The sequence below is a fragment of the Microtus oregoni genome, unplaced genomic scaffold, assembly GCF_018167655.1.
Source record: "Microtus oregoni isolate MIOR12 unplaced genomic scaffold, Mior012 000036F_ref0000092, whole genome shotgun sequence".
Classification (NCBI taxonomy): domain Eukaryota; kingdom Metazoa; phylum Chordata; class Mammalia; order Rodentia; family Cricetidae; genus Microtus; species Microtus oregoni.
This window is the reverse complement of record NW_024543095.1, coordinates 17,946,319-17,971,899: the sequence shown is the minus strand read 5'-3', so window position 1 is coordinate 17,971,899 and position 25,581 is coordinate 17,946,319. Positions and strand designations below refer to the sequence as shown.

General features: G+C 42.3%; 1 protein-coding gene across 1 annotated transcript in view; it reads right to left on the bottom strand.

Annotated features, from left to right (window-relative positions):
• Nucleotides 1–24,641, bottom strand: part of Socs5 (suppressor of cytokine signaling 5) — a 40,112-nt gene extending 15,471 nt beyond the window's left edge. The window contains exon 1 of the mRNA XM_041631066.1: nt 24,517–24,641. The gene's annotated coding sequence lies outside the window, so the exon portion shown is untranslated. The remainder of the gene's footprint in view (nt 1–24,516) is intronic.
• Between the last annotated feature and the right edge of the window lie 940 nt (nt 24,642–25,581).

Sequence of the window (25,581 nt, the reverse complement as noted above, 5' to 3'; positions counted from 1 at the left end):
AAGTGCATCCTGACAGATGGCAGGCCACCATAATGCCTGAAATCCTAATTCTTAGGTAATATTTTTTTAAAAACAATAACACAACCAGATATCAACTAAGAACTAGACCAGCCTGGGCTAGATAAATAGCAAGACCTTATCTCAAAGCAAACTATTTGGAAAATAGTATACTGATATTTTGCTACACTTTTCTATATGACCAACTAAATGATATCAAAATGCTCTTTTAAACTTGGTAATTATCCCTCACATAGCTTCTTCAAACACAGTGATGTGGGGTTGAAATAAGGCAGCTAAATCAGGTGGAGGATAAAGTTCTTGCTGTGTGCCATGAAGACGTGGGTTCAGGTCCCCCTAGGGCCCACATACACACTAGTGCAGTGGTGTGTGCCTACAGCCTCAGAGCTGAAGGAGACACAGGCAGATTTGGGGGAGGGGATCAGTAGCCATCTAGTCTAGCAAAATGGTGAGTTCCAGGTCCAGCAGGAAACTCTGTCTCAAAGAAAACTGTGGGAGCAAGAGCAGACACCTGACATGGACTTCTGGGGAAAACTGTGGGAGCGAGAGCAGACACCTGACGTGGACTTCTGGGGAAAACTGCAGACACCTGATGTGGACTTCTGGGGAAAACTGTGGGAGCGAGAGCAGACACCTGACGTGGACTTCTGGGGAAAACTGTGGGAGCGAGAGCAGACACCTGACGTGGACTTCTGGGGAAAACTGTGGGAGCAAGAGCAGACACCTGACGTGGACTTCTGGCCCCACACTTGTGCTTCCTACCATTAAAATGTGTCAAAGGCAGCAGACGCCCACTTCAAAGGAAACCCCTGCCCTATGAATCGATATTCTCACAAAATGAATCCAGACTAAACAGTGTTATTTAGAGCCCTACTATGGATAGCCTTGATTTTTTTTCTGGTAATGCTGGGGCAGGATGTTGGACCCAGGCCTTGTACACAGTAGGAAAGTATTCTTCAGTGAGATCATTCCCAGCCATGAACGTTCTGGTTTCTATTCTCTATATCTACTATAAATGTGTTTGCTACCACACGCCCAGCTTAAAGAAATGATAGCTAAGACGTTCTTGTATTTCTCTATGCAGGTCAAGGGAGGGAGGGAGGAAGGGAGGGAGAGAGAGAGACTGACTGACAGAGACCTAGTGTTACATAATAATATCCCTCAGCTACAGGAAGACAATTTAAGGTCTTTTTTTTTTCTAATTTAAAAAATAGGTAATTTTACATTTTTCATTTCTTAAATTTTATCTAATTCTAACTTGCAGTGTCCAAGTGGTAGGAAGTTCTAGGCCCCCCCACCTCAAACCCTATTCTTAGGTCAAACAAACACTTTGACTCTTGACTCAGGCAACAGAATAAAAAAGGTGCAGGCTAGAAATGGTTAAGCACCGAGGGCTGGGGAGGAGTCTAAGTGCCTTTGCTGTAAAGAGGCTGACATCTCCATCAGGGTCTGATGTGAAGATTAGGAACCGCATACATAAAGACTGTGCTCCCAGAGCACACACAGCAGAGGCTGGCCGTACTACAACACTGCCTTGTGTCTTCAGGGTTTTCTTTTCCTTTTTAAAAAACAATTTTCCTTTGCTTCTTCTGGGTCACACCACAAACATAAGCATCTTCCTAAGTCTAATATCTGCCAGACTGAGATTTCTATCAATCATTCAAGTGCCCACATTACTTCCCAGGGAAGGGTGCAGAGACTTCAGTGTTCCCTAGCAGCTGGAGCTACAGCTCATCTCCAACATAACTAGGGACGGCTAATCTGTAGAGTCTTGGACAAGGTCCAGCAGCATAATCCCTACTCCTTTGAGTTTTAAAATTCCTTTTTAGTCTATAAAATGCTGCTACAGTTTAAACTGTATTCTACGATACTGTACATTTAGAAAACCATAAAGTCCTAACTTCATTCTCTATGGAGAAGTCTCTTGTGTGATGTACTAACAAACATACCAGTCTCCCTGGCAGATTCTAGGCTCTAACGCAAATAACATGTGTTTTAGATTTAGCTGGACCCAGTGTCACAGTCAAGCATTCATTAGCTGTGTGAGATGTCTCAACTTTGCCATTTAAAAATAGGAACAATTACCACCTCTCTTATGAGGATAACATGATATAAGGCAAATACAGCTTGGGGTTCTAACGTGGCAGCGTCTGATGCACAACCAATGCAAGAGGAGATGGCTGTGTTAATAATAGAAGCAAAAGGCAAGGCTGCTGCATATCCAGGAGATTACTGGTGAGGTACTCTTGCCTTTGTTTCCATCTGCAGGGAGGAAGCAAGCGGTTTCACTGAGCACTAGATCTAGGTGTGATTAGTAGTACCATCAGTCCTGCCCGCTATAAGGTCATTCACCCCAGGGCACAAGACACCAAGGCCACCTCACATCTCACTTCACACCAAAGGGCAGCTAAGCAAGAAAGCATATGGACAAAGCAAGCAACTTTCTGTAGAAGAATTCAGGGAGTATCTTAAGCCCAGAAAAGTGCCTAACCTGGGAAACTGTTTCACAGTGAGCTCACTGAGCCCTTCCTGCTAACTCACAAAGAAACACCGTGGAATGAGTGTGCTCCAACTGTTTCCTTCCTTCATAACGCCAGTGACCCAAAGTGTCAAGAGAATCACCTGAAAACTCAAGAGCTTCTGAGGACACATTCCCTTTTCCCATAAAACTACTTGGATACATTTACCACTCATTCACACAGTTAAGGACAACACTCTTCTGGCCCACATTTAATTCTAAAGAGAAATAATGAGCTTCAAGTCATTTGACAGCTTGCAATAAATCAAAGGAAGAGACCACTCAGGTTTTTTCTTTTCTTACTTACTTACAGGTGATCTAGCTTCTCTCCCACATAAGAAAAAAGTAAATGTAAATACCTTCAACTTAGTTTGTTCTTCCAGGAGCTGATTGAGAAAGGTATTGGAAAGGCTAAAAGCCTTAATATGATTGTCTTAATAAGTGTAGAGAAATATACTAGCTAAAATTACAGATATAAATCCCAAGTCAAATATCTTACTTTATCCATTAATACAACAATTTTATTCTGAAACAGGACAATCTAAAACCTTTAGTCTGTTAACAGAATCAAAATAAAACTTGACCCATCCAATGCTGAGAAGTAACCGAAAATCACAGCTTGTCAAGACTATGTAGACCTTGCTATGTAGATGAGGCTGGCCTCAAATCACAGAGGCCCACAAGTCTGTGCTGGGCCAGTTTTCAATCACATTTGACAACAAAGGTTTTTCTAAAGACCAGCCATTTCTTTGAGCTCTTTAAGGTTAAATGTGTATGCTTACAGTTGTTCCTAACAATTTCTGACAAATCTCTGTCGTTTGTTCAAGTGTTTCCCTCTTTAGCCTTGGGCTGTAGTTTCTGGACCTAAGTTCAGAAAGATTCTTTGTGACATGTGCCAGAATTATAATGTATTTTGAAAATATGTAAAGGAATAATGAAGAAAATAAAAATTACCTATTATTCCACCCCAACAAAACAAATGTTTGGGGTAAAGCAGTTATACACTTGGAAAGTTGACCTTGTTGTTTACTAGAGTGTGTGATGTTATTTAACAAAAATGGAGAAATGCCCTGTATTATGGATTTACCAGATAACCCAAACACAGTAGCTGCTTCTATCTGCTTTACCCCAAACATTTGTCCCTAAGTGTTATTCCCCAACCATATGTTAGCAACCACAAAGACATTCATCAGTTTTTAAAATTCCTATGACCTTGACAGAGTTAGTTAAAAGACTAGCTAATCAAATGTGAGATATTTTTATGAGGGCAGAATGGAAGAAGAAACTAGAACGAGGGAGGCTTGTAGTAAGCACACACACGCAGGCAGGCAGTTACTATGAAGAAGATCAGAACTTACCAAGCTCCTCCTTTTCAAAGTTTTCTACTACCAGCAGAAGCCTAAATGGAAGTCCTCAGTCTAAATTTCTCTTCCTTTCTCCTATCGCCTGAAACTTCTAAAATATTTAGAACTTTTGACCAATTACAGTAAATATCCAAATACTGGTTTGTCAACCACTCACCATCCTTCCTGAAGTAGAAAGGGACAAGTTTTCTCAAAACCCAAGCAGGAACTGTTGTTAGGAATGGTGAGAACTAAAAGGATTAGAATAACAGGTAAATCTGCCACTTAAAAAAAGTGGTAACAAGCTGAGCGTGGCGGTACACCCCTGCACTTCCAGCACTCAAGAGGCCAAGGCATCAATCACATCAACTGCTACAAGGCAAGATCTTGCTTAAAAAAATTAAAAATGTTAAATTTATACTTGTAAACATTAGAGATGGAAGGCATCTCAAAGTGATGGGGAAACCTACTGAGCCAAAATGCATTAGAAAGAAATCAAAAGAAAATGAGGACCAGAAAACCTAGCAAAGCTGGGACTGTTGTCTGACGCCTGTAATTCCAGCACTCCAGAGGTTGAGGACCAATTTTATCCTACTGCCTCGATAAACAGCATGACCAAGGTCACTCTTAACAGAGTTAAGTTAGTTTGGGCTGACACTGAGGGGAACACAGCCCACCGTGGCAGGTAACCCTGGAAGCCCGCCTCGAGTGACTCGTTCCCTCCAGCAAGGCCCCTTCTCCTTCACCTCCCAAGCAGTGCTGTCCATCAGGGACCAGGTGACACTGGGGACATCTCACACAAACCACTGATGTAGATTTAAGACTTCTGCACAACCACACATGCCCTGAGCAGAACTAGAAGGTAGTAAAGTAGTACAAACATTTCAACATACGACAAAGAGTTAAAATAATTAACTCATTAAGGGGAAAACCCCAGAAAAATGTGTGTAGAAAAAAAAATCACAAATCAGATGTATACTTGATAAATATGAAATAAGGTCATTAGATATGAATTTATTAAAGATGGCAATTAAATAGAACTATTAAGTTATAATAATAAGAATTTAAATCCACATAACATTTTGTATCATATATTAGAACTTCAAAACTATGCAGAACTTTTTTACTTGCTGATTCACAAACATACATTTATCTAAGAAACTAATCAGATAAGGATTTAAGATTTATACACAAAAGCCATTCGCCACAGCGTAGCAGCCGAGTGCTCCAATGGTGTGTAATAGGTTCTGTTTTGAGGTGCTTTCTTGGACTGGAATGCCTGCTTCAGGATCATCAATTATCCTGGAAATGTTCATGATATTAAAAGAAAATTAAGAATTGTGCATCTAAGCTAGTTTTAGTACCAAAAGCACCTATACACAAACATTTAAAGTCCTTATTGTGCATGTGAGCACAAGTATGATGTGTATGCGCAAGCCAAGGACACGTATGTGGTGGTCGTAGGACAACTTTGGTAGTTGGCTCTTTTTCCTCCAGAACATGGACTGATGAATCAACCTAGTCCCGAGGGTTGGGCAACAGCACTTGTACTGCACAAACTACCTCCCTGGCTCACAAATCTATTTAACAAAACTTACTGATAGAGCTGAAGGGATGGCTCAGCAGTTAAGAGCTCTTGCTGTTTGTGCAGGCCAGATTCATTTCCCAGCACCCATTTGGCAACTCACAAGTATTTGTAACCCTAGTTCTAGGGGATCCGATGCCTTCTGACCTCCAGGCACCAGGAATATACGTGCTATACATACAAACATGTAGGCAAAACAGTTATGTACATGAAATAAAAATAAATTTGAAATATCTTTAAACTTATAGACAAGGAACACCACTGTGAAGATCTCTGCACAGTTACTGATTACTATAATTTCATTTTTTCTTTCAAAAATATCTAAACATTTGATTCAATGTTTATTAATTTTTAAGTTGAAAAAGTACTATTTAAAACAAGTAGATCTTGGGAAATATCAACCTTATAAATCCACAATTATATGTAAAATACAGAATAAATAAAAGTATAAAAACTTTTCAAAGAAAAGGTGGGAACAGAGAAATTAAAGAGATTAACAAGGGGTGAGAGGTAAAGGACAATTAATGGAAAAAGTAATGAAGATTCCAGTCCCTGCGATGTCAGCTTAAGTCTCAAATAGCCCCAGGGTTTAGTGTTGAGTTACAGTGAATTGGCAAATAGGATATATGCTTCTAAAGAGGCCAGCACTGAATTGTATTCCCTTGTATACAGATGAGATGCCGGAGAATATGGACAGCAAGGACAGCCCAGGGGCTAAATGACAAGTCCAAGACCCTGCCCCAAATAAAACAAGCAGAAGGCTCTCGTTCTCCTGGACATTTTATCTACATCTTGTAGACTCTAAGATGCTATTCTGTTCTGAACAACACAAATTTTGTCCCCATTCTACATATCACTAGTTATGTGAAGAAATCAGAATTCCACTCCTTTATTTAGATGTAGGAAAGAAAACCTCAGTTTTCTGGGAATGATGAACTTCATTTAATAAAATTCACCTAGTTCCTTAAATTAACAAGGGATACCCCCATTTGTGTACGTGTGTGCACATGGAGACCAGACACTGGTCTTCCTCAGTTACTCTCTGCCTTACCTTTTTAATGATCTCACATTGAACCTGGAGCTCAATGACTTAGAATGGCTGCCAGCAAGCCTTGCAAATCCTGTCTCTGCCTCCCCGGTACCTGGGTCACAGGTACAAATTCCTACACCCTGGTTTTCCTTTTCCTTAATATGGTGCTAGGGATTCAGACTCAAGTCCCCACACCCGTACACAAATGACTTGCTCAATTTACCTGAGTGAGCAATCTACCCAGACTCCCAAGTTAAAAATTTAATAAGAGTTTTATCAATGTCTCCCTGCCACCCCCCCTCCCCGCCCCAAACCTTCTGCTCGGGTGTTTACAGTGTGAGTGTTTGAAGGCGAAGTCTTGCCTCCTTGAGGAAGCTAGATGTGTCTGGGAAAGGCACCTCTAGGTCACACAGTCACTCTTCAGCCCACCAGTAACGTCAAGTCTGTCCCAATATGGTATTCCTCATTGTACATCACGTTCACAGTGTCTAAATTAACAATCCCACAGTTTGTAAAAACGTCCTTTTCCTCCACTCAATACCATCTATATGGCCTTATTCAACAGCCCTTTCCTCCAATGTCTGTCTCTCAAACAGACCTTTCTTTCCCCGTTTTCACAGCCAGTAACCTTATGGAATCTTTAATTTTTCTTCTCTCTCTCTCTCTCTCTCTCTCTCTCTCTCTCTCTTTCTCTCTCGTTTTTATTGAGACAGGGTTTCTTTGTGTAGCTTTGGAGCCTGTCCTGGAACTAGCTCCGTAGACCAGGCTGGCCTCAGACTCACAGAGATCCGCCTGCCTCTGCCTCCTAAGAGCACTGAGAGCAGGGATTAAAAACGTGCACCAGCACCTCCCGGCTAGCTTGTGGAATCTTTAGAGGTCTACTTCCCTAAACTTCTCTACCATCTGAGTGGCGGGTTTTCCCAGCCTCGTGTAGCACAGACCCATTCCTCTAAGAACACTCAACAGACGAAGCACCTGGAGCCCAAGAGTCCCTACCGCCACCCACGATGCTCATTCACAGGAAAACTAACTTCTTATTCCCCACCTGCCCTTCACCATTGAATTCATTTTCATATCCACATCATGTTCTGGTGTCTCTGTTGATTTTTCAAAAAGAATTTATACTATTACAATTCATTACTGTCTTTTCAGAGCATTTCAGAGATACCAAATTCTTCTCCACAGGAAAAAAAAATCCAAAGTGGAAGGACAGTCATAACTTAAAACACCTGGTGAGGGATTGGACTTTACAGCAAGTTTTAAAGGGAAAACATGAAAAGGGCATCAGAGGCAAGCACTTGGGCTCTGGTCTTAGCTCAGGCTCCTGATTACAGCTATGGGTTGCTAAAACCTCAGAGGACTCCTCTGTCTGCACCTGATCTGGACAGACTCGTTAGCGAGAGAAACCCACTGCTCTTTGCACTGTGTGCCTACTAGAAAGAGGTCCAGAAACAGAATCTTCTGGGCATGAGGCAAACCACTGATGATCAAATTTTCAATGATTACTGACAGTAATCTTCTACCTAAAAGCAAAGGAATAAAGTTAATTTCATTTTCTTACCTGCTGGAAAAAATTATTCTCTTTAACGCCAGAGAAATTTCCATAAGACAAAACCATTAAGCTGTGGCTGCCTTCTCCTTCTTAGTGTCTACTCCTGGTAAACACAATTCCCAATGACCAGGAAAGTATGGACTGCATCCTGTATCTTCATGACATAATCCATCAAGCTCTTAGAACCTGTCTTGTGAAATGCCCTGCTGGGTTCCCCATTTCACCCTGTATTCACCTTTCGGATGGTAACTATCATCACAATTTCAATGTTATCATCCTTTATACTTCAGAAAGTGTAACTGGAAGACCCAGTAAAAACGTCCAGCAAAGTTCTTAATGTACACGATGTTTTTATCTCCATGGTCCTTAGCTTCATTGTACTTTAAATATTTTCTTTTGAAAAGGTATCCTAAGGAGAAGGCTTACATTTGGAGGTAACAAACATCACCAATTCTTTAAAACAAACATTCTTGACAAATACTGATAGAGCTTTTCTGAGAGTAAAACAATCTGTGCAAAGCAGCACCACTAGAGAATATGCACAAAAATCAAGCAGTATTAGCATTCTGTAACAGACAGTTTGTCAGCAATATCTGTAATAAAAGACAAAGCTAGAACAGATTTAAGTTTCAGGCTGAACCTTCTAAGCAGAAGAAAACAATCTTCTTTCAAAAACGCACAATTTCATGTATGTAAACAATGTCTTGATCATATCCACATTCCAACTCCCTACCTCCTACGTCCCCTGGACACCTGACACATCCTTCAGCAAACAAATAATCTTAACAATTACTAAACAGCAGCTAAATAAATGCAAAGCACTACATTCGTGACTTTAACTACCTGATTTAGTTCTCACGACTATCTTCCGAGATAGGGGGCTAATGACACGGGCTGGTAGTTCAAGCAACTAGGGAAGCTGAGGTAAAACGATCACAAGTTCAAGGCCTGCCTGGACAACAAAATGAGTTCAAGAACAGCCTAAGCAGTTTAAGTGAGAGCCTGTCTCAAAGTAAGTAAAACAAGGTTTGAAGAGCTGGTGATATGGTATTTTACACCTTGGCGCTAAGGAGACAAACTCAATCCCAGAACCATAAAACCAAATAAAAATCTACACAGCAGCTGCTTCTGATGAGAAAATTGAGGGGCAAGATACTAAACAACTTGCCTACAACTGCATAGCTCTTCACAAAGTCTACCAATAAATAAAGGAAACTGAACCACTGTCTCCAACCTTGAAGACAACAAGAACAAGTTGTGAGAGCTGGCAGACAAAGCTGATACAAAAGGTGCAGCTACTAGACCATTGTGCTTTGACACTGTGCAATCTTAATAAAAAAAATTGAGAAATAAGCTGTCTCCTATATTAGTCTTCTCTAAATTTGCTTAAGCCAAAATCTCCTCCCCAAGGTCCTTGGACTCCCCATAGGGCAGGGAACCCGGTCTGCAATTGGGGGAGGGGGAATATGGGAGGCGGTGGGGAGGAAGAGACAGAAATCTTTAATAAATAAATAAATTAATAATAACAATAAAAAAAAAACCCCAAAAACCAAAATCTCTTCCCCATACACAATGAGCTTCTGGATCTGCAGGTGCTAAAACCAATCCATTCTAGAGTACTCACACCGAAGTAATTTCTGGTCCAGTGGATGAAGGTGCCACCCTAGAGTCTACGTCATCAGCTACATTCATTTGTTTGATCTGTGTCTGGTTTTGGTTTTTTGAGACAGGGTTTCTCTGTAGCTTTGGAGCCTGTCCTGGAACTAGCTCTTGTAGATCTGCCAGCCTCTGCCTCCCGAGTGCTGGGATTAAAGATGTGCAGCCGGCTTCTCATCAACTACATTCTATCATCTCTCAATATTAAACATTCTCCATTCTAAGATGGTCTATGCATGGCAAATATATATAAATAACTTTCTGAAGCATCTCCAGGCCATGTGCCTGAGGCGCTGGAGACAGACTTGGGGTCCTCTACTTAGAGGATGAAGGTGAACTATAGCTCAGTGAGAAAGAAGGGCGTGCCAGAGTGCAGGGCCCTAGGCAAAATCTCCAGCACCAGAAAACAAAACAGAGAAACCGAAAGGAAAATGAGGGAGTCTCAGAGCAGGTGAATGCAAGTCCAAGGTCAGCCTGGGCTTTGCTAATTAACAAAAGAAAAAAATTAAGAGAACTACACTTCCATTCCCAGCAACTGGAGTAAATGGGACTGGCCAGACCTCCTTCATGACAAATATAAGTTTAGGCCCTATATAGGGCCCCGAATTATGATGGTGCAATTTAGGCTTTTCTGACTTTACAATGTCAAAAAAAAAAAAAAAGTCTCCCATTCAGCAGAATCTATACTTGCAAGTTTGGTCTTTTCTTGGGTTAGCAACACTCAGGGACATTCTTCCCATGTTAAAAGTGAAGGCAAGAGATCTGGAATTATGAGTTCTGGAAGAGTCTTCCCGGTGGTGACGGAACAAAAGGACACTTTGGAGACAAAAACAGATGACACGAAACACAATCCCTGAAAGGAGGACAAGGACTCAGGTGGGGCTAAGCAGCCACAGCTTATGGCCTGTGGGCCTAGGACTGCAGCAGCTGATTGCCTGGAATCTCAATACAAGAGGGAACCAGAAGGCCAGGGTGCCTGACCTGAGTGAGATGCCAAAGCTCAAGCAGAGGTTTGTGGTCCCGGGAGAAAGTATGCAGGGCAGATCACAAGAGGAGACTCTGAAAAGACTGCAGAAACAGGGATTAGAAAGTAAAAATATTACAGATTTCTTAAAAATACTTCCACAGAAAATATACACAAGAATTAAATAAATATATATAATATATATTATGTGTAATATATATATATGTGTATATATATACCGTTGCTACAGAGGACCCAGAACTCTAACATAAAAGAAAATACTAATAAAATGAAAGACACCATCATGAACAGGCAAGCCACAGACTGAGCCACAGAAAAAGCTAAAATTTAGTAACAGACAACCAGCTGTTTTGAACAAAGGAAAATACGTGCATGACAGAGTACTCAATTATCAATAATTGCCACAAAGGTAAAGTTCAAACCACAAGAGCTACCCCCACTAGACCACAGTGGGGACAAACGATGTAAACAGTTCTCAGACTGCCTGCTAATGAGAGGGTATGTCAGTCAGTTTTGTGTCCCTGTAACAACTAACCCAGGGAAAACACCTTAAGGCAGTAGTTCTTAACCTGTGGATCATCACCTCATAAGACTATCTGAAAACACAGATATTTACATTATGATTCATAATGGTTAAAAAAATTAGTTATGAAGTAGCAAAAAATAATTTTTGGGTTGGGGGTCACTACAACACGAGGAACTGTATTAAAGGTTCGAAGTATTATGAAGGATGAGAACCACTGCCTTAGGGAGATCCATTTGTTGTTGGTTGTTTTATTCTTTTGGCTTTTGGGGGGGGGGGGTGGTGCCACACAGCTCCCAAATAAATCACACATGGTGTCTTACTCTTTCTTATGAATGCCCAGCCTTAGCTTGGCTTCTTTCTAGTCAGCTTTACTTAACTTAAATTATCCTTGGCCTCTGGGGCGTTTTCCTTGTCTTACTTCTGTATCTTACTCTCACTCTGCTCCATTGCTGAATGGACCCTTCTAGCTGCTCCTTCAACTCAATCTCTCTCTTTCCCTCCCTCCCCAGATTTCTCCTATTTATTCTCTTCTCTCTCCTTGATCCTGTCTCCTGTCTTGCTTTTGGCCAGTCAGTTCTTTATTGAAACAATCAGGTGTTTTATACAGACAAAGTAACATAGTGTCACAGAGTAAACCAAATACAACATAAAAGAATGCAACACATCTTCGCATTATTAAACAAATGTTCCATAGCATAAACAAATGTAACACATCTTAAAATAATATTCCATAACATACAATTATTTTATTTTATTTATTTATTTATTTTTTTGGATTTTTCGAGACAGGGTTTCTCCGTAGCTTTTTGGTTCCTGTCCTGGAACTAGCTCTGTAGACCAGGCTGGCCTCGAACCCACAGAGATCCACCTGCCTCTGCCTCCCGAGTGCTGGGATTTTAGATTATGGTTTCATCCCACCATGGCCAGGAGGACATGGCAAAGCAGTATATACAGTTAATGTCATCAGAAGGCACCTGACAGAGACCCCCATTCTCCTCTTTTAACATCCAGAAGCTAGAGGATAGTGATGCCCACATTCAGGGTGATCAACCGTAAACAGTTCTCCTGGTAGATGAACCTCCTCATCTCTGGGGGCTTTCTTGATCCAATCAGGCTGATAGGTTAACCACCACAGACTGTAAAATGGTAAAGCCACCTCAGAAGCTGTCTATCTCAGCAGTTCCACTTCTAGGATTCCCTGAGGAGAAACAGGAACTCTGCCTGTGAGAAGATACAGTCTCCAATGCTCACTGCAGATTGTTATTCACCACCGTCAACAGCTGGGAACAGCCCTTCCACAACAAATCACACAGTATCATTCCAGCTTGCAGCTGGAAGAAAAACAAAGAACTACCATCATGTGTAACACAGGAGAACCTCAAAACATCACACAAGAGTGCACGCTACCATCACGAGTAACACAGGAGAACCTCAAAACATCACATAAGAGTGCATGCTACCATCACGTGTAACACAGGAGAACCTCAAAACATCACACAAGAGTGCACGCTACCATCACGAGTAACACAGGAGAACCTCAAAACATCACACAAGAGTGCATGCTATCATCACGTGTAACACAGAACCTCAAAACATCACACGAGTACACTCTATCATCACGTGTAACACAGGAGAACCTCAAAACATCACACAAGAGTGCACGCTACCATCACGAGTAACACAGGAGAACCTCAAAACATCACACAAGAATGCACGCTACCATCACGAGTAACACAGGAGAACCTCAAAACATCACACGAGTGCACTCTATCATCACGAGTAACACAGGAGAACCTCAAAACATCACACAGGAGTGCACGCTATCATCACGTGTAACACAGGAGAACCTCAAAATCACCCAAGAGTGCACTCTACTATACCTCTTTAACACAAATTCTACAGCAGACAAACTTAATCTTTTTTCTGTGTATACTTGGTGTGAGCACCTGTGCACGTGTAAAGGCACATACTGATCAGGTACCATCCTCTATTGCTTTCCAGACCTGAAGCTTGCTCTTTTATCACGACTGGCTGGTCATCAAGCACCTGGGACCCACCTGTGGGGTTACAGTCACGTACAGTCACACTTGGCTAAGAGGTTAGCGACCCAAATTCAGGTCCTCACCATTGTTTAGCAAGATTATGCCGAGCTACTCTACACAGCCTTCAGAATCATTTTATAGTGTGTGTGGGGGGGCGGATTAAAACATTGACTGAAGGGAGGGGAAAAAAGAGAAAAAATCTGAAGGAGCACAGGGATCCTTTGGACTGATGGGAACTGTGAATTACATGATCTATAAATAGTCAAAAGTACAGAGCTGAAGGTGGACTATGGTGGCTCAGGCCTGTAATGCCAGGGTGGAAGGTGGAGATAAGGGATCAAAGACCGCCTGATATATGAGACAGGTTAAAAAACAAAAAAGCATACCAGGCGTGTTTGCATTTTACTGCATGTATTTGTTCTTCTGGTTCTTCTCATGCTTTTTTTTTATTTTTTAACAGGAAAACAATGACCAAAATCTGTGATTCTGTCTTCTTCGTGCCTGCCCACCCTTTAGAACGGTTCTTTCCAATCTCTGGACTGAAGATCGTGTGTATCAAGATCACTGGCCCTCCTCTAACTTACCAAACCAGAATTTCAAAACCCATAATACTCTCAAGTGCAGGAGCTTTTAAGAACCAATGTTACAGTGATGCATAATAACAGGATGAAGAGAACACATGGGATTTAGATTGTACACAGACAATCGGTGCTGTCTAGACTACAGACAGGCATCACAAACAGAATAAATCTAACTGCTATTTTAGTGCTAAACTGCTTTTTGCTACATTATCTTCTCTGTTCACGTTTAGTTTTCTACTAAATTGCTCCTGGGAGCCCCAACTCCAAATTTTAGTTTTCAGTCATTGACCTATTCTAATTTCTCACTAACCCCAATTCAAACTGCTTTCGTATGGATTAAGAATGCCCCCCAGGGCCAGGTGGTTTTATCCCCGCAGAGGCTGAGGCAGAGGCAGGTGAGTTTGAGAGTAGCCTGGTGTACAGAGCTAGTTCCAGGACAGCTAGAGCTGTTACACGGAGAAATGCTGTCTTGAGAAACCAAAAAGAATGTTCCCCAGTCAGGAACATGGCAGGAAAACCCACAGAAACTACTAGCCTTGCTCAAGGAACTTGAGAGTCCTTCTGATAACAGGAGCAGAGGCTGTCTATCCCCGGTGCTTTGACGGGCTCTTGGGAACCTAATCCTCATGCTGGATTGTCTTGTCCAATCTGAATATTAGCGGCGGGGGAGAGGGGTGCGTTTGGCTTTACGGAAGCTTGATATGCCATGTTTTGCTGAAGCCCACGGGAGGCTTGCTCCTTTCTGGGAACTTCTGGGCGATTATGAAGGAAGAGTGGATTGGAGGGAGGGGGTGAAGGAAGGGGGCAGGGAGTGAAAGGCTGTGGTTAGGTGTAAAAAAAAAAAAAGTTTCCTAAAGGCCTAGGTGTTAAGGACCTAACCTCCAGGTAGCAGAAGCTTCAGAGGCAGGTCTGGGGAAGGTCCTTAGAGGTCACCAAGGGCTTGCCCTCAAGGGGAATTGTGAGATCTGATCTCTTTTGCTTTCTGGTCAAAAGATGGGCAGTTTTACTCTGCCACTTACTTCCACATGATGTGTGGTATCTCTACAAGCTCGACACAATGGGGTCATCAATCACAGACTAGACTTTCCAAAACCATGAGCCAAAGAAACCTCTTTATAACAAAATAATTTAGGTCCTGTGTTACAATGACAGAGAGCCGGCCTTCATCGTCAGTCTCCTCTAATTCCTGACTTTATCTTGGCACTGTGTCCCCCGCCCCCCCCAATCAATGTCCTTCCTTTCACTGCACAGTCCTGTCTACTTCCTTTAAGGCCAAACCTAAGTTCTTCTTCTCCATTCAACTCAATCACCACCAGACTGTGCACTTCCTCTCAGCGCCTGAAGCCCTTGCTTCTGACAGATGTACTCATTTCGCTGAAGCCCTGCGTCTCCATCTTCCTGGAGAACCCTCCATTGTGGGGGGGGGGGGGGCTGCTGCAAACTCCCAGCACTCTCCAAGGTCCTCCTCTCAGGGCCTCAAGCATTAACGGGCTGCAGGGTAAGCTCCAGAGGAAGAGGAAAACGCACTGGCTCAGTTCTAGAGTTGAAAAAGCCTTCATGCTTCCTCCATGTCTGCTGGGAGGACCAACAGCCCAAGGCAACAAAGACCCTGAACAAGAGCAGATTTATGGCCAGTGGCATTTTAATTCCCAGCACTTGGGAAGCAGAAGTGGGAGGATCTCTGTGATTTTGAGGTCAGGCTGGTTTGCGTAATGAGTTCCAGGACAGCCAGGACTATAGAGAATAAGACTTTTGAGTGACGGTAACAGGTAAATATTTTTAAATGTTTATATTTTTGTTTCCATGACTTTTTATTCTGAATGCATTATCACTTAGAAACTATGGTTATTTGCCATAGTTCATGATTTTCAACAATAAACTAATGCCTCCCAATTGTATATATACCATGATCAGGCTTTGATCTAGACCTGATGTCAATGACATCTTGACTGTGTCCTTACTTAACTGTGTATACTCAAGCTCAGCTACTTCTACCACCTTCAGAACCAACCCAAGGACTGAATTTCTTGCATTTCCATTCTACCACAAACTCCTTGATTCAGACTCCTTCGTATAGACTCCTTATTTAAATGGCATCCGTGATCACGATCTCCTGGTGAGGAGCCAGACAGGCATGTCTCATTTACTCACTCGTCTTGCCATAGAAAATAAGTACTGAGTAAGGTCTCCAATCTTCTTCCCTCCAAACTATTCTTTTTATTATCTCTATGACCACTTTTCTAAAATGTTGGACAGTCCTACTTCTCTACGTATACAGCCAAATAAAAATTCAAGCCACTCCAGTACGACACGGAAGACTCTACCTTGGATCTACTCTTAACTTCTTCATTTTTTTATACTCTCAGAAAACTCAAACTTTACCCTCCTTTAAGCATACTATGCCCTTTCATTTTTAATAATACAGAGTAAACAGTTACCCAGCCCAGCTTATTTTATTCTTATGAGCTCCCTTATAGTATTTAAAGCCACTAGCTAACCCTGCGCAGAAATGAGTGAAGAAACAGACAATACAGCTAACTTTCAATTAGCTATTTTCACAGCCATATTAACATCTGCATAAACTAAAAAGAAAAGTGGAAAAGATATGCTTCAACTATATGCTTTCTTTCTTACAGTAACGACAAACTCTGTTTCATTGTTAACTTGCAGATTTATGACTTTCAATGCACACTTAATTCAAACTTGTTCATATTTGTCTCCTGGACTAGGGGGCTTTTTTATAATTTTTTAAAAGATTTATTTACTTATTTTGTTTACAGTGTTCTGTCCACATGTATGCCTGCAGGCCAGAAGAGGGCACCAGACCTCATTACAGACGGCTGTGAGCCACCATGCGGTTGCTGGGAATTGAACTCAGGACCTCTGGAAGAGCAGTCAGTGTTCTTAACCATTCAGTCATCTCTCCAGCCCTGGCTTTTTTGTTTTGCTTTGTTTTTCAAGACAGGATTTCTCTATGTAGCCCTGATTATCCTAGAACTTGCTCTGTAGACCAGGCTGGCCTTAAACTCAGAGATCCACCTGCCTCTGCCTCCCAAGTGCTGGAATTAAAGGTGTGTGCCACCACCGCCTGAACTTTTGCCCCCCTTCCCTAGTGTGTTTTCTACTTGTTTCTCCTGCCTGTCTTCCCTTCACAAGAGCATCACTAGTTCTTTATGCAACATTCTTATGTGCACAACACTTAAAATTTACAAAATATTTTCATATACACTAACTTGGTTACTATAAAATCACTTCGACATGTAACAGTATAGATGTGTATATATAAATAACCATGTAGAGGACTGGAGAGATGGCTCAGGTTAGGTTAAAAGGACTGACTGCTCTTCTGAAGGATTCAGGCTCAATTCACAGCAACCACATGGCAGGTGATAATTGTCTATAACTTAAAGATCTGGCACCCTCACACAGACATACATGCAGGCAAAACACCAATGCACATAAAATTAAAATGAACAAATTATATTAAAAACCATGTATAGTGACAGCTGTTTTGGTACTTTCTTGTGTTTTATCTTAGCTCTGAGACCATTCTGAGCTTGGTGATTCATCTAACAATGCTGTAATCCCCTTGCGTCCATCACCACCTGCCCTGCCCAAGTCTTCTTTAGTCTAGGATAACTTCGGCCTGCCCCAATGCGACCCCAGTGCATTTCCTACTAAACAACACTTCAAAATTAAAGTCAGCCAAATTAATATTTTAGGGGTGACCAAAACCAACCTTCTAATTTTAAAGGGCAAACCTTCATAGCAAAACATCCCTATTTTTTCTTGAAAATCATTTTTCCTTTTTTAAAGGCATTTTTTAATTTTTTTATTTTATGTGTATATTTTTATTTGTGTGTTTTGCCTGCATGTTTGTCTGTTTGTGTGCTATATATGTCCATGGTACTGAAGAATGCCAGAAGAGAGCATCAGATTCCCTAGGATTGGGGTTATAAATGGTTTATGACCTCTACTAGAAATCGATCCTGGATCCTCTGGAAGAGCAGCCACTAAGCCTAACCACTGGGCCATCTCTCCAGCCCACTTTTCTGTCTGTTCAAAATTTTGTTATGGCTATGTCGCTCTTAGGCTGGAGTCAAACCTGTGCTCTTGCCTCAGCTTCTGAATGTTAGGATTATAGGCCTGTCTTTCCATGCTCCTAAAGGCCCAAAAGTCAGGGGTCTGAGGCAGGAAGATCTTGAATTCAAGGTCACACTAGGCTACAGAGATTCAGGGACAGCTTGAAGCTAGAGTTACACACAGACAGACGAGAGAGAGAGAGAGAGAGAGAGAGAGAGAGAGAGAATATATATAATTTAAATACGACTTACAAATTCTCAAGGTACTTACATATACTCCTTATGCAAGGAGTTAAAAGTACTTCATAAGCCCTAAATTAAACTATTAAGAGATGTTTTTAATATCCTGAGATATATGCAGGATTAATGATCAAAAGACTAGAGCCCTGGTTCCAAATCCACCACATAATAGCTGTCTTTGGAAAGTCACTAAATGTCCTTGAGTTAATTCATCTGTATAAATTGGATAATGCCACTTACCTTTCAGAATTGTTAGCAACTGAAGTGAAAGAACAGCTGTAAAATAACAGCTAAAAAATGGTGACCTTTTGATAATTACTATTATGTACAATATTGTTTTTGTTTTCAGAACCATGTCCAACAACTCTCAATATATTGGACTTCCTGGTCCAACAGCAACCATGATAAACGCCTTCAAGGAAGCCATCTATATAACTTTTGGATCCCCTTCCCGGGTCACAAGTCAGGTCCTATAAATAGAATCTGGAGTATCTTCCTCCATATGTATTATCTCTATGCTTCATGAAAACTCACCACAGGATGCTCCTCAAACTCCTCCTTGCTGGCTTGGCCTAACTACCTGGCACCAGCTACACATCTGGCAACTTTCACTACAGTCTTTTCAATCACTTAAACATGTAAAATGAAACGTCCTTGTGCTGATGAAAGTGAAGCACAAGAGTCACTATAGCCGTGTGCAAACATGAGATGCTCTAGTTAATGTTTAGATATCCTTTAGATCAGTTTCCTAGGGGATCAGCTCCCAGGATCCCCCTATATAGAATGCACAGATGCTCAAGTACACTTATTCAAAATGGCGCAATATTTGCATATAATCTATATACATCTTTCCATTTCCTTTTTTTTTTTTCTTTTTTAAAGGTAGGGTTTCACATAGCTTAGGCTGGCTTTGACTTTCACATAACTGAGGATGACCTTGAACTTGTTATCTTCTTTCTTCGGCCAGGTTTAAAGACGTACCTCTCACACCACTTTGTGTGCATGCTAAGCAAGCACTCTACAAACTGGCTGCAGGCTCGGCTGCTCTATAATACCAATAAAAGTAAAAGCAATGTGAATCGCTGTTATAGTGTATTGTTGGAGGAAATGACAGGAAAAGAGTCCATACATATTCATTACAAATATGCTTTCTCCCATAATATTTCCAGTGCAAGGTTGAATCTAAGGAAGACGAAGAACCTGGGACTTAGAAGGGTAAACTACACTTACAAGACAATACAGCAGAGAAGGGCCAAGTGACTGATGTTTACATAGTACCCTAAAGTACAGTAACAAAGAGGCTTGGGGAGGTGGTGGCAACAAGTCCAGGGAGGCTGCAGCAGAGCAATGCAGTTAATAACAGGTTGTGTTGCAAGGCAGATAAAGACTCCAAGGAAGGTGCTGAATGGGTGACAGCCTGTGGCAATCTGTCTGAGAGAGGTGTAGTCCTCTAATCTCTCTTCCATTGGTAGGATCTTTCCTAGATCCCCCCCTTAATTTAAGGACACAAGAGAGGCTCACAGAAGACTCCTTTGCATCACTGTTTACTAGTGTAGATTGCTTTTATAGATGAAATTTCGTCTACAAAAAGACAGCTCTTTAAAACTATCCCAGTGTCGACAGTTTTTCTAAATATGCCAAAGAAGTGTATTTTAGGGTGGCATATTTTGGTTCTCCACAGTGTTAAAACGCATATATGAACATGTGGAAATGGAATAGTGTAGTTATGGTCTCTGAAATCATTTATCTGAATTGTTCACCTACAGATCAAGGCAGGCAACTAACCTTCATTTAAACTACCCAAGTAAAATTTACCCAGTATCACCATGTGCAAACAATCTAGACTCATTACCCTTCCAAGATCACCTCTGCTCTATCCAAATTCAAAGGCCCCTTTCCTCCTGAAAACTAAGCCAGCTGGCCAATGCAGATGAAGAGTTTATTATGTTTTATACTGTCCCTCGTATTCTCAAACATCCATACTGCGGATAAGACAGCATTCTGTTCCACTCAGCCCATGGACTCTAATGACAGACCATTGTTAATATTTACTAGCACACATACTCTCTTCAATCCAAAATAAAAAAACTGATCTAATGTCTATTATACCTTAATGATAGTATTTTTGATAACTTCTAAAATTATATTTAACTAAATAATGTATTTACATAATTAGAATATGTGAAGATATAAGAAACCCAAAGAAAACCTGTTTTGCTTCTACAGATTCCAAAAATATGTCATGAATCCAACAAGTGTTCTATAAACCATGATAACATCATTTTGTTTATAATAATCAAAAGATTGGGAGCTGGTCAATTTTCAAACATTAAAATTCTATAAAAGTGGAAGACAACTATAACCCTAACAATTTTTGATGGTTCTAGGTGACTCTCGGGTAACTTTAGTGATTCTGAGCCTGCTAACAATAGATAATAATTGTTACCATCTGAACAGAACATGTTAAACCACAAGGTCATAATACTAGCTGGGCCTGAGATACAGCAAATTAAAAGAACTCTACATCTTGAAGTTGGAATTACACAAATTTATCACTAAAACCTAGCAGTTTAATGAGCAAAGCTACAAAACCAATTCAATTGATAAGGCCGGTGAGGTGGCTCAAGAATGATCGACTGCAGACTTGAGCTCTACTCCCAGGACTCACACAGTAGAAGGACTCCTGCGAGCTGTCCTCTAAGCACGCGTCAGCCCAGGCATGCACTTGCTCATACACACAGTGCAGTAAATAAGTAAAATGTTGATGAGAAATTAACTTATAGAAAATAGAATTCGATGATTTTTATCATGATTCCATTAGCACAAAATAGTTGCAATCAACAATGGACCTTATAAACTTGATGTCCTTATCTAAACTCACTTAGAAAGCTCTAGAACTCAGAATTTCTTCAGAATACCTGCAAAGCAGCAAAATACCTTTCCATTCTAGAATAATGAAACTGGAATGAGGGTTTCTCGGAGAAAGAGAATTTTCTTCCCAGACCCAATGTTTGGTACTAGGGTCTATTAAAAAAAAAAAAAGCAATAAACAGATGAGCAAGAGAAAGAGGAATGACACACAAATTTATAATTTGCATGCATGGGTGCCACACAAAAGATGAAGTAAAAAAAAAAGGCCAGAACCGAGTAAGTAACTGGTGGAGTGCTGACCTGGTGTGCTTGAGGATCAGGATAGATTCTCAGTCAGCACTGGGGATTGGAGGTGGGGCAGGCTTACAATTTTGAATGACAGAAAGAAACAGGGGCTTGAGAAACTAGGAGTGAGGGTAATAGGTTATGGGAAGGTGAATAGAGGAGATGCATTTCAGAAGAGAGACTGTCTCATACAGGCAAAAGTATCTCAGTAAGAGCCTCAAAAGACATGTGGCATCCTCAGAGTATATGATACTGTGGTAGTATGGGAGAAGGTGGATGGATCACCCATTCTCTCCTAAATCCAGCTAGGGCAGATAAAAGAGCCCCCTAAAAGATTTTCTTTCCAGATAGATAAATTTCTCCCACACATTAGGACAGTTTTACAGAGCTACTCTTTGCTTGAACGGCCACTCAGAAGAACCACCTGGAAACATGCCAAAAGAGCACACTTTGGGGGAGCACTATTTAAATGTCCCCCCACCATTCAGAGAAATGTACACATCAACTCTAACTTGATATGTAGATCCAGTTAATGTCCATGATAAGCCGAGACTGAACAAAAAAACATAAGCATGCCATTTCCTCCAAATGCCCATTAAGGCAAATAACTGTTTGTATATTTATCTAGGATTTTTTTTTAAAAAAAAAAGTCTGGAAGAATGTAATAATAGCAAGGTAAAAAGAAAGAGCACACATCCTAATTAAACCTAACAAAACACAGAAAATAATGCCTAATATTTATTGTGCCCTTATGCACATAGAATCCTCACCAATATGCTCTAAGATAGGTACTTCCTTTTTCCTTTCTTTGAAATGGGATTTTACCATGCAGCCCTGGCTGGCCCTTAACCAGCACTTACCCTGCTCCCTGCCCCTACCTTCCAAATGCTATGATTATTGATTACTAGTGTACCACACCCAATCAGGGCAGCTTCACTTAAGTGGCTGAAATACAACTCCTGTCTCTGTTACAACTATAGCATAAAATATGTTTTCACAATTATGTAATTCTACTTCCTTTTAAAGAAACTAAAATCCACTTTAACATAAGAAATACACCACACTTAGAAAATAATTTTCACACAATTCACTTAAAAATACAAAAACCCTTTTGAATTCTAAAAGTCTCAACTAATTTTAGCACAAAAATAGAACATTAGTTTAATCTAAGATGCTCATTTAATATTTTAGTCTAGATGAGTTTTGTCTCGAAAGGAAACAATTAGCATCTTCACTGGTAATGCAGCACAACATTTTTAACTTTTAATAAAAGCTTGTGCAGTTTTGCATCACGTATAAAGCCTTCAAAGTTCTCTATCGTTACAAAGGAACAATATCACAAATAAGCCAAAAATTATTTATAGTTGGCACTAGAAGGCTTTAGAAATAAACAATACAGATGTGATAAAGTAGGAAAATAACTGAACACTCCAGAGTCAGGCCCACCAATCCTGGCTCCGATAGCAACTAGCAATTTAGTCCCTTCAAATACTCTAGGCCTTGGTTTCCTAATCTACAAAATAATCATCTCCACCTTCTCCTCTTCCAGCTCTGAAAGAAATGACTCACCGGCATCTCTTCCCCAAGCCTCTCATTCTCATTTTGTGTAAGTTATTACCATTACTTCACAGCCAGTAAACTTGCTTGAGGTCCACACTCCTAGGAAACGGCCCACTCCAAACAAGGTGAAAAGGGAAAGAAAGCCTCCCTTCCCCACTAAGGGTTTGCCACAGATGGTTCGCGAGGTGAATGATGTAGAAGCCATTATAATGTCAAAAGGTGTTAGGTTTCAATATTTTAAGCTGCTGTTTTTTATGCCAGTACATTCTCCCTAAGGACAAATAGTAAAATTCAAGGACAATAGGAGAAAAATATATAATTATTCATTACTTATTCAAGTACTTAGAAGGTCAATTAAAAACATTAGCACCTTTTTGCAGAAATGTCTGAATTAGCTGGCAAGATCTGCTCCAGAATTTCTTTCCCTAAATCTTAAGTACTCTCTAATCAAATGAGTTTTCATATTGTAAACCACAGACAATTAAACAAATGTATGAAATAAGTAATATATAGATGTGACGTAAAAAAAGGCTAAAGACTAATCATGCTTACTCCTTTCAATGGAAATGAAAATGGTAATATGCCTGCAGGACAGCTCCAAAGGTGAACTCTGGACATCAGCCATTGCCTCATGTTTGTGTCTCGCTTCCGTTTCTAAGGCAGTCTCAAAATCGGACCATGAATACGAGACAATATATTAAGATTAAAGTACGCATCCGACAGAGATTCCCAGCTGTTAGAGCACTCTTTCTAATACTAGCATCTTTCCTATTTCAATACTGAAAGAAAAACCATTTTAAAACTTCTATAGAACATGTAGCTCAATTTTACACGGCCTTGTAAAGAAGCAGGGAAAAGCAAGCATGATTTATTAGTCTTCTAGGATAAACGTCAGAAAAATCACAATAGTACAGTCCAGCCTAATGTTAACTTTGAAAGAAGCAAGCCTCCAGTGTGGATGGAGAAGCTGCTACAAACATTTAAATGTGTAGTTTTAAGAATGTCCAGGAAAACTGCTAAGTACCCAAACCCATCAAGTACATACAAACAATTGAAAATCCAGGATCACCGACAAAGTCCAACAGCAAGCCACCTTTTGCTTGGAACGCCAAAATGTCAAAACCTCGTGACTGATTTCCCCAAGCCTTCAAATTGAGAACCAAACCAAGAGGTACTTACGCTGTTTCTTAGCATCCTTCTGTCAATGCAACTCCCTCCTCACAAAGTCAGTCCGCTTCAGCTACTCGGATGCTCAAACCCAGCACCAAAGCATCGTTTATTAAGAGTCCAAGAACTTGAAGCGGGGTCTTCCTTGCGACCACCTCCGCATCCTGTACTAACCACCCCAGGTTAACCCCCAGGAGATGCTCCAGTCTTTTCCCGCATCCACGCTCCCCGGCTCCTTCTTTCATCTCCCGGTAGACCTTTTACCGTCGACCTTGAGGACCCTCAGGTTGGAGCTCTGGAGCTCCAGGTGAACTAGCTGGTTCCCTCTTCCCTTGCATTGGGTACCCGACGACCTCCCCCACCCACCCAGTCCCCGAGACCCCGATAACGAATGCCCTCCAACCAGCCCCAGATGACCCCTTCTTCCCCTTAGGTGCCCTGACTCCAAACGAAAAGCAATTCCTCCGAAACGTACCGAGAGCCTACTGCGCGCAAGCTCCCACTACGCGCGGTCCCGTGCGCAGGGGCTCAATGCCCCGGCTTGTCTTCCTCTTCCCGGTCGCTCCATCCCGGCCCAAGGGCCGTGCCGCCTCGCCGAGGTGCGGAGGCGCCCGCCCGAGGAGGACTGCGCCGGGCGCGGGGACCCGGGCAAGGAGAGGCTGCCGCTTGCGGGCGCTGGGCGACCGCGGGGGACACTCGGCGGCCGGGGCACGCGGGGCGGCCTCATCCAGGGCACCTGCGGCCAGGCAGGACGAGCCGGGGCAGCGCAGTCAGCGACAGGGCGAGTCCGAGCGCTCGCCGAGTCCCGTCCTCCGCTCCTGCCCGGCCGGCCAGCGCAGCCTCGCTTCCTCCGGACGGAGCCCGGAGACCCCAGCTCGGCCGGATGCCCCCGCCAGCCCCCACCCCTTCCCGGCCGCCTCCCCCTCGTCACCCTCTCCCCTCCCCCCGCCCCCCAACCCCCCACCGGAATGGAAAATACCTCCCGGGGCGGGGGGGGCGGGGCCACGCCTCTCTGAAGGGCAGCCTACCGTGACCAATGGCAGGCGGAGCTCTGGAGGGGCGGGATTCCCGTCGGCCAATCCAGAGGCGGGTAGGTGAAGGCCCGAGGAGGGAGGCTGGGAGCGAGAGAGGGGAGGCCGGCGAGTCAAGGAGGTCCAGCCGCGCGGGTGCGTGCTGTGCGCGGCTGCCATTTTGGAGTAGGGCAGCTGCGACAGCGGCCCAGTTCGGCAGAAAAGGGAGGAGCCAGTCAGGTGGGAGAGAGGCTGTCACGTGGGCGAGGTGGGCGGAGTAAAGCCGGCTAGGCCTCGAGGGGAGGGGGCGAGGCCGGCGAGTCTAGGAGTCTTGCCGGGGGTCACGTGGCCGGGGCGAGCGCTCGCGGTGGGCGCGAGGGTGGAAGGTCAACCTGAGGTGCGGGTGGGAAGTAGCTTTGTTCGTTTGGACTCCGTTAGAGAGACTGAGAGGAAATTGCTGAATGGAGGTGACGAGTGCCGGGTAGGAAAATGTGAATGAGTCTCCCCAGCTCCCTCCAGCATGGAGCCAT